The 6,813-nt window shown below is 44.6% G+C and overlaps 1 protein-coding gene across 1 annotated transcript in view; it reads left to right on the top strand.

Annotated features, from left to right (window-relative positions):
* The first annotated feature begins 6,356 nt into the window (after positions 1–6,356).
* Gtf3c2 (general transcription factor IIIC subunit 2) overlaps positions 6,357–6,813 on the top strand; it is a 24,511-nt gene continuing 24,054 nt past the window's right edge. Inside the window, 1 exon segment of the mRNA XM_029477335.1 lies at positions 6,357–6,558. The gene's annotated coding sequence lies outside the window, so the exon portion shown is untranslated.

Raw genomic sequence — 6,813 nt, 5'->3', positions numbered from 1 at the left:
GGCTGTCCTGGCACTCACTTTGTAGACCAGGCTGGCCTCGAACTCAGAAATCCGCCTGCCTCTGCCTCCCGAGTGCTGGGATTAAAGGCGTGCGCCACTACGCCCAGCTTGTAATGGGATTTGATGTGTGTGTGTGAAGACAACTTCTAGTGTGTCTGAAGACAACTACAGTGTACTCATATAAAATAAATTTTTAAAAATGACATTGGCTTTCCTCACACCTTCCAAATGCTGAGGATTGCAGGTACAAGCCACAATGCCCTGCTTGCTTTTATGGGCTTCAGGTTAACATATAGTGTAGATATGTTGGGAGCTATTAAGACAACACTATTGTCCTGATCTCTGAATTGGGCCTCTCCCCGAGAGAAGAAAAGGGGGTCAAGGGGCTGGAGAGATGGCTCAGCGGTTAGGAGCACTGACTGCTCTTCCAAAGGTCCTGAGTTCAAATTCCAGCAACCACATGGTGGCTCACAACCATCCGTAATGAGATTTGACTCCCTCTTCTGGTGTATCTGAAGACAGCTATAGTGTACTTACATATAATAAATAAATAAATCTTTAAAAAAAAAGAAAAAGAAAAAAGGGTCAAAAGCAGGCCACCAACTCACCGCTCCGAGAACAACCACAGAATGTTCCAGCCCTAAGTCAGCGCCAGATGTCCTGACCACAAGATGTAACCTGGTGGTACCTGATACCACCAAGTTCTTGCTTCCCAGTGTAGCTGCCAAAAGAAAAATTTCCACTGCCCCACCCTCCTGCTGAGAAGTACTTGTACTTCCCCTTTTGCTTGTGCATTTCCACTGCCCCACCCCTCCTGCTGAGAAGTACCTATACTTCCCCTTTTGATTGTGCATTTAAGCCTTGAGCCTTGCTGAATACAGAGAGATCTTGATGCTACTCAGACTGCTTCTGTGTCATTCTTGCACTTGGTCTCCGTCCCTCTCTTCCCCCATTTGGTTCTTAGGAGAAGGTCCCCTCGAGACCCTCGAATAACTGGACCTGCTGGACGGGTCATAGGGAGATAGACAAAGTATCTTCAATGTGAGCTAAACAGAACCCTAGAATGATGTGACTGGATCTAGCATAGTTGTCTTTATTGAGTAACATCTGACCAAGTCCTTGAAAAATATTTTCTCAGTGAAAGAATCAGGAAGCAAAGCAGCAGAAAACAAACAAACCAACAAACAAACAGCTTAGACATGAAAAATAATCCCTAAAGGGAATAGCCAGTTTCAGAGTCAAGAATGTAATGCTAGAAATGAAACTTAATGTTGACAGCTAAAGCTGCAAAGGTAGACTGGGGCTTGATTGAGAGGCCAACTACTAGTAACCTCTGAAACAGAAACCATCTTGCCTCTATAAAGGTGTATTTTGTTGTTGTGTTTTTAAATTTTCATGTAGGACAAAGGGAGAACTCTACACAGAATTCTCATCATAGATGTAACAATTACCAAAACTTGCCACTTTTTGTTTCCTTTGAAGCAAGGTCTCACAGTCTTGAACTCTGTAGCTGGTGCTAGCCTTTGAATTCCGGCTCATCCCATTACCACTTTTAAAGTGCTGCGTGAAATATGCCACAAACTGGCTTCTGTTTAATTTTATTACATTTACTTGTGTGGTGGGGCATATGAAGCAGTTAGGGAACAACTTTATCTCTCCAGCCCTTAGGTTTTTTCCAGGCTGAAGTTACTGTATGGCAAATCCCAGGCACTAATCAAAAATTTTTTTTTTTATTGGTTTTTGTTTTTCAAGACAGGGTTTTTCTGTATAGCCCTGGCTGTCCTGGTAATCATTTTCATTCTTGCAGACTTAGATGTGTTTTTTTTTTAAGTATGGAAGTCCACACATACCACATAATGCTGCGGTAGTGTTATCTAACATTTCCAAAAACAAGTGCCCTTGCTTATATCTAAATTGGCTTTTCACAGCAGGCCACTTTGAGTCAGAGTCAAAACAAGTGCATACAAATGACTGTTGTGTTTCAAAAGGCAGGGCTGAGCTGTGGCTCCATGGCAAATCATCTCACCTTCCCAGTCTGTAGATCTTGTGATTCCAATGCTGGCACTCGAAAAGAAACGTTTCTTTTTCTTTTGGGATGCTTTTTTTCTTTTTTTTTTTTTTGGTTTTACTAGACAGGGTTTCTCTGTGTAGCCCTGGCTGTCCTGGAACTCACTCTGTAGACCAGGCTGGCCTTGAACTCAGAGATTTGCCTGCCTCTGCCTCCGGAGTGCTGGGATTAAAGGCGTGCGCCACCACGCCCGGCTTGATGACTTCTTTTTTAAGTAATTTTAATTACTGTCTCTTCATTTCTGTAAGCCATGTAATTTCCTATTTACCTTTTTGGTAGGGATACCTAGATGGGTCAAAGTGCTTCATCCTGCTTTGTATCAGGGAGCAAACAATGGTGTGTGATTTTATTTTTAGTAATGAGTTTGTCCAGGAGAAAGTTTCCCTGAACTTTTCATGAATATTTAGTAATAATCATTTTATAGGACATGATGGCACATGCCTGCAAGATGGCCAGCACAGGGAAGGCTAAGGCAGAAGACTCATGTATTTGTAGCCAGCGGAGGCTGCTACACAAAACAAATGAGAAAGGGAGGGTGGGAGTGTAAGTCCCTCACATCACTTTGTTTTTCTAAACTCTAAATCCTACTGGAAAGAAAGGATAAATATTTCACTGTTCTCTTATACTCCCTAGTTTTTGTTTTTCAGACAGGGCCAGGCTGTCCCTGAAGGGCACTTGGCCTTCCAAGTGCTTCTCCGTACTGGGCCTCCAGGCTTTGGACTACCATACTCTGTGGCATCTTATTTTAGATCAGTATGAGTATGTACCACTCAGTGATACAACAGGATTAGAGCAAAGCAACAGGATTAGGCTCATGCTTTAGAAAGATAACTGTCAAGAAATTAGAGACTGAGTCAGAACACCTAAGAGAATGTTTATTGACTAAAACTACAAGTGTGCTTACCTAAATACCAGCCCAGTAATTCAACTTCAAGGCATTCATCCTAGCCATACATTAACATGTCTGAAGGAATTTAGAAATTAGATTATAATAGCAGGGCAGGCATGGTAGTGCACGCCTTTAATCCCAGCACTTGGGAGGCAGAGGCAGGTGAATTTCTGAGTTCAAGGCCAGCCTGGTTTACAAAGTGAGCTCCAGGACAGCCAGGGCTACACAAAGAAACCCTGTCTCGAAAAAGCCAAAAAAAAAAAAAAAAAAAAAAAAAAAAAAAAAAAAAAAAAAAAAAAAAAAAAAAAAAAACCCCAAAACAAAAACAAAACAAAAGAACAAAAGATTATAGTAGCAATCTATAATTCTTTTTGGTGAAAGAAAGCCTGCAGCTCAGAGAGGCAGAGAAAGCACCCAGCTGATCTTCCTCCTCAGCTGACATCTCTTATGCCCCTTCTTCAAACTGAATGTCCCTCCCTCTACTTCGTCCATCCCGTCTCCCTGACTCCTAATAGCTTCATTTCTGTCAACTGGTTGCTTGCTCCTCCTCTTGATCAGACTTTATTTATTCCTGTTTACAATATTCAATATTGTAATATTGGATTAAAGGTGTGTGCTGAGGCAGAGGCAGGCGGATTTCTGAGTTCGAGGCTAGCCTTGTCTACAAAGTGAATTCCAGGACAACCAGGGCTACAGAGAAACCCTGTCTCTAAAAACCAAAAAGGTGTGTGCTAAGACTGAGCGGCACGACAAATAAAAACAGGTTTTTCCAGTAAATAACAATCTGAGGTCACAGTATGATCAAATCCTGCAACAGTTCTGGGCAGTGGTGGTGCAAGCCTTTAGTTCTAGCACTTGGAAGGTCGGGGCAGGCAGATTTCTGAGTTCAAGGCCAGCTTGGTCTACAAATTGAGTTCCAGGACAGACAGAGCTATACAGAGAAATTCTGTCTCAAAAAAAAAAAAAAAAAAAAAAGAAAGAAAAAGAAAAGAGAAGAAAAAAAGAAAACAAAAACAAAAGAAAACCCCAGTCAGACAGGGGTGGAAGAGAGATCTCAGTGTGTGCTGCTCTTTTAGAGGACCAGTTTCCCAGGACCCATGTTAGATGGCTTCCAGCACCAGGTGACCTAACACCCTCTTCTGCTCTTCTGGCCTTGAAAAGCACCCACATGAATGTGAGCATACTTTCTCTCTCACACGCACACAAGAATTGATAGACATGGAGGTTTGTGCTTGTAATGAGAGGACTTAGGCTGATGCGGAGCCGTGATGGGCTCCAGACCAACTATGGTATTCCATAAAAGGGAATTTCAGGATAAATACATAAGCTGGAAAACAAAGAGAAACAGATCAACTGCCTGCAGGGTTAGTGAAGCTTGAAAAGAGCCTTCAGGCTGGAGAGATGGCTCAGCAGTTAAGAGCACTGACTGCTCTTCTGAAGGTCCTGAGATCAATTCCCAGCAACCACATGGTGGCTCACAACCATCCGTAATGATTCTGGTGAGTCTGAAGACAGCTACAGTGTACTTAGATATAATAATAAATCTTAAAAAAGAAAGAAAAGAGTTTCACTTGTTGTATCTTAAACTTTGAGAATCTTTTTCCAAAATTAAAGTTAAATTAAAAAAAAATTTTTTTTGTGATAAAACCAAAGAGAACCAGAGGCAGCAGGATTTTAAGAGATGTTGTTCATCAAAGCACTAAATCTGTTACTCCCTATAAAATGTTTAGGAGCTATTATCTAAAAGAGGAAGACAGCCATTCAAAATGATGTCGTTTGAGCATAAGAGGATGTCGGAGAACTGGGTGTTCTCTTTCTTTCCTTTCAGATTTTGGCTAAATCCCTTTTTCCTTTTCTTCCTTTTTTTTTTTTTTTTTTTTGGTAGGATACAGGATTACCCTGGTAGAACCTGAATTCCTGAGCTCAAGAGATCTTCCTGCTTCAGCCTTGAGTACCTAGTCTGGGAACTGACGTGCCCCATTGTTTTCTCCCTTTCTCATTTTTCTGAGACATGGTCTAATATAGTACAGGCTGATTGCCAATTTCCAAGTAGTCGTGGATCACTTTGAACTGCTAATCCTCCTGACTCCACCTCCGGAGTGCTGGGATTATAAACGTGCACCATTACTCTTTGTAAAGATTTAACCAAGGGAATAATTGAACAAGACTATTTAGAAAGGGGGAAAGCTGCCTTATTTCACCTCTTCCGGTTCATTTTAATTCGCCCTCCTCCTGTGTAAAGGCAGATCTGTGAAAGTTACATGGTTTTAAAAGGCTGGAAACCTTGTTGCTCGGAGGCCACTCGGTGAGGGAGTGGCGTGAGGCCTGTGCTGACGCTCTCTTTAAAAAGCGCAGCCTACCCACCCAGGCTAGGCTCCCCCCCGCTCTTTTCTTTCCTTGGCCTCGTTCCAAGCCCCCCTCTTTATTTTCTTCCTGTCTTGGCTTGTTCACTGGCAGCAGAAAATCAGTAGAGCCCTGAGGGCGAGGGATTGTCTCGTAGTCCGTCTAAGCTCCAGACTGCAGTTAAGAATCAGGTGTGGTCAGGCTCTTTGCTCCACAAAGCCTGCAACCTGGGTGGAAGGGCAGGTCGGAACGCTCGGCGACAGCAAAAGCGCGACACTTTCCTCTTCAATGCTTTTCCACAAGGCAGCTGGTGGAGCTGCGGTGCTGCGCAGGCGCCGACCTCCCCTTCCGGTCGCTGAAATTCCCAGAAGGCCCTGCAGTGTCCTAGGGCCGCGGAAGCCACGCTCCAGCTCGCGGGCGTCGGAGGGCTCAGCGCGGCGCCGCGCTGCATTATGGAACACAGAGTTTAAAAGAAAGCTCGGCAGGAAACGCGTTCCAGACCGAGCTTGCGTTTACCTTGTCTCGGGGGCGGGGCAAGGAAGAGCCGATCAAGATTTCGTCATAAAACCGCGACCCGACAGGCGGCGCCATCTTCGAACTTGGACTTCCGGAAGGACTTTGGCGCGGGTGAGTGTACCGCAACGGGGTGTGCGGGGGACCCAGAATTACTCCTCCCATTCTTTTGCCGTAGCGCTAAGGCAATGGGAACCGATTCCCGATTCCTCTCTTACTCCCGCGCAAGACAGCGCGCCTCCTAGCCTTTGCGCTTCTCCCGAGAACCGTCGAGCTCTCTCCTCCGTCCCCACTGGGGCCACTGAGCATCCCCCATCTCTGCCAGCCGGTCTTACCTCTTCCCCAATTCGGTGTATGTAGCGCGGTAAACTGGACCCAGGCTTCTGCACTGCTTACGTTGAACTCGTTACGTTGGGCCTTCGGACTTGGGTGAACCTGGTGTTAAGGCTTAGGGAAATCAGGGCTCGCCTGGGGCTCGAAAGCTGCCCCCACGGCCAGGATTGGGGAATGGCAGGTGGTGGTGTCTCTGTCTGATTGCAGTCAGTCCTCTTGTGCTCATTCCCTCTTACTGTGTCTCAGCCTTTTCCTCCAAGTGGCTCTAACCCCTGGGGTTGTGCCCCGCGCGCTGCAACCCCATTGGCGCAGCCAAGGGCCAGTTATGTTTCCTTATACTGGTCCTTTTATCCCGCGGCAAGTTTGCCGTCTTTTGGACAAGACAGAGATGCCGACTTCAACCCCACAGGAGGTAATTCACTTTTCTGGGCAGGTTTAGGACATAACCAGGTCTTTTTGCCCTTGGAGGTACATTGATTGTTACATAAATTCAAATTAACCATTCCTTATGTTACCTTTTACCGCTATCAACTGTAGTGCCATTTTTCCTAATAATTTTAAGTTGTTCTATTCAGATTTACACTCTTTAGTTTCTAGCAGTATCAACTGAAAACGTGAGTTGCAGGTTTTTGTACAAATGTTTGTGTTTGTTTATTTTTTGGTTTTT

The sequence above is a fragment of the Mus caroli genome, chromosome 5 (genome assembly GCF_900094665.2).
Source record: "Mus caroli chromosome 5, CAROLI_EIJ_v1.1, whole genome shotgun sequence".
In the NCBI taxonomy this organism is placed as follows: Eukaryota; Metazoa; Chordata; class Mammalia; order Rodentia; family Muridae; genus Mus; species Mus caroli.
Note: the sequence above shows the minus strand (reverse complement) of the source record. Positions and strands in the feature narration are given on the sequence as shown.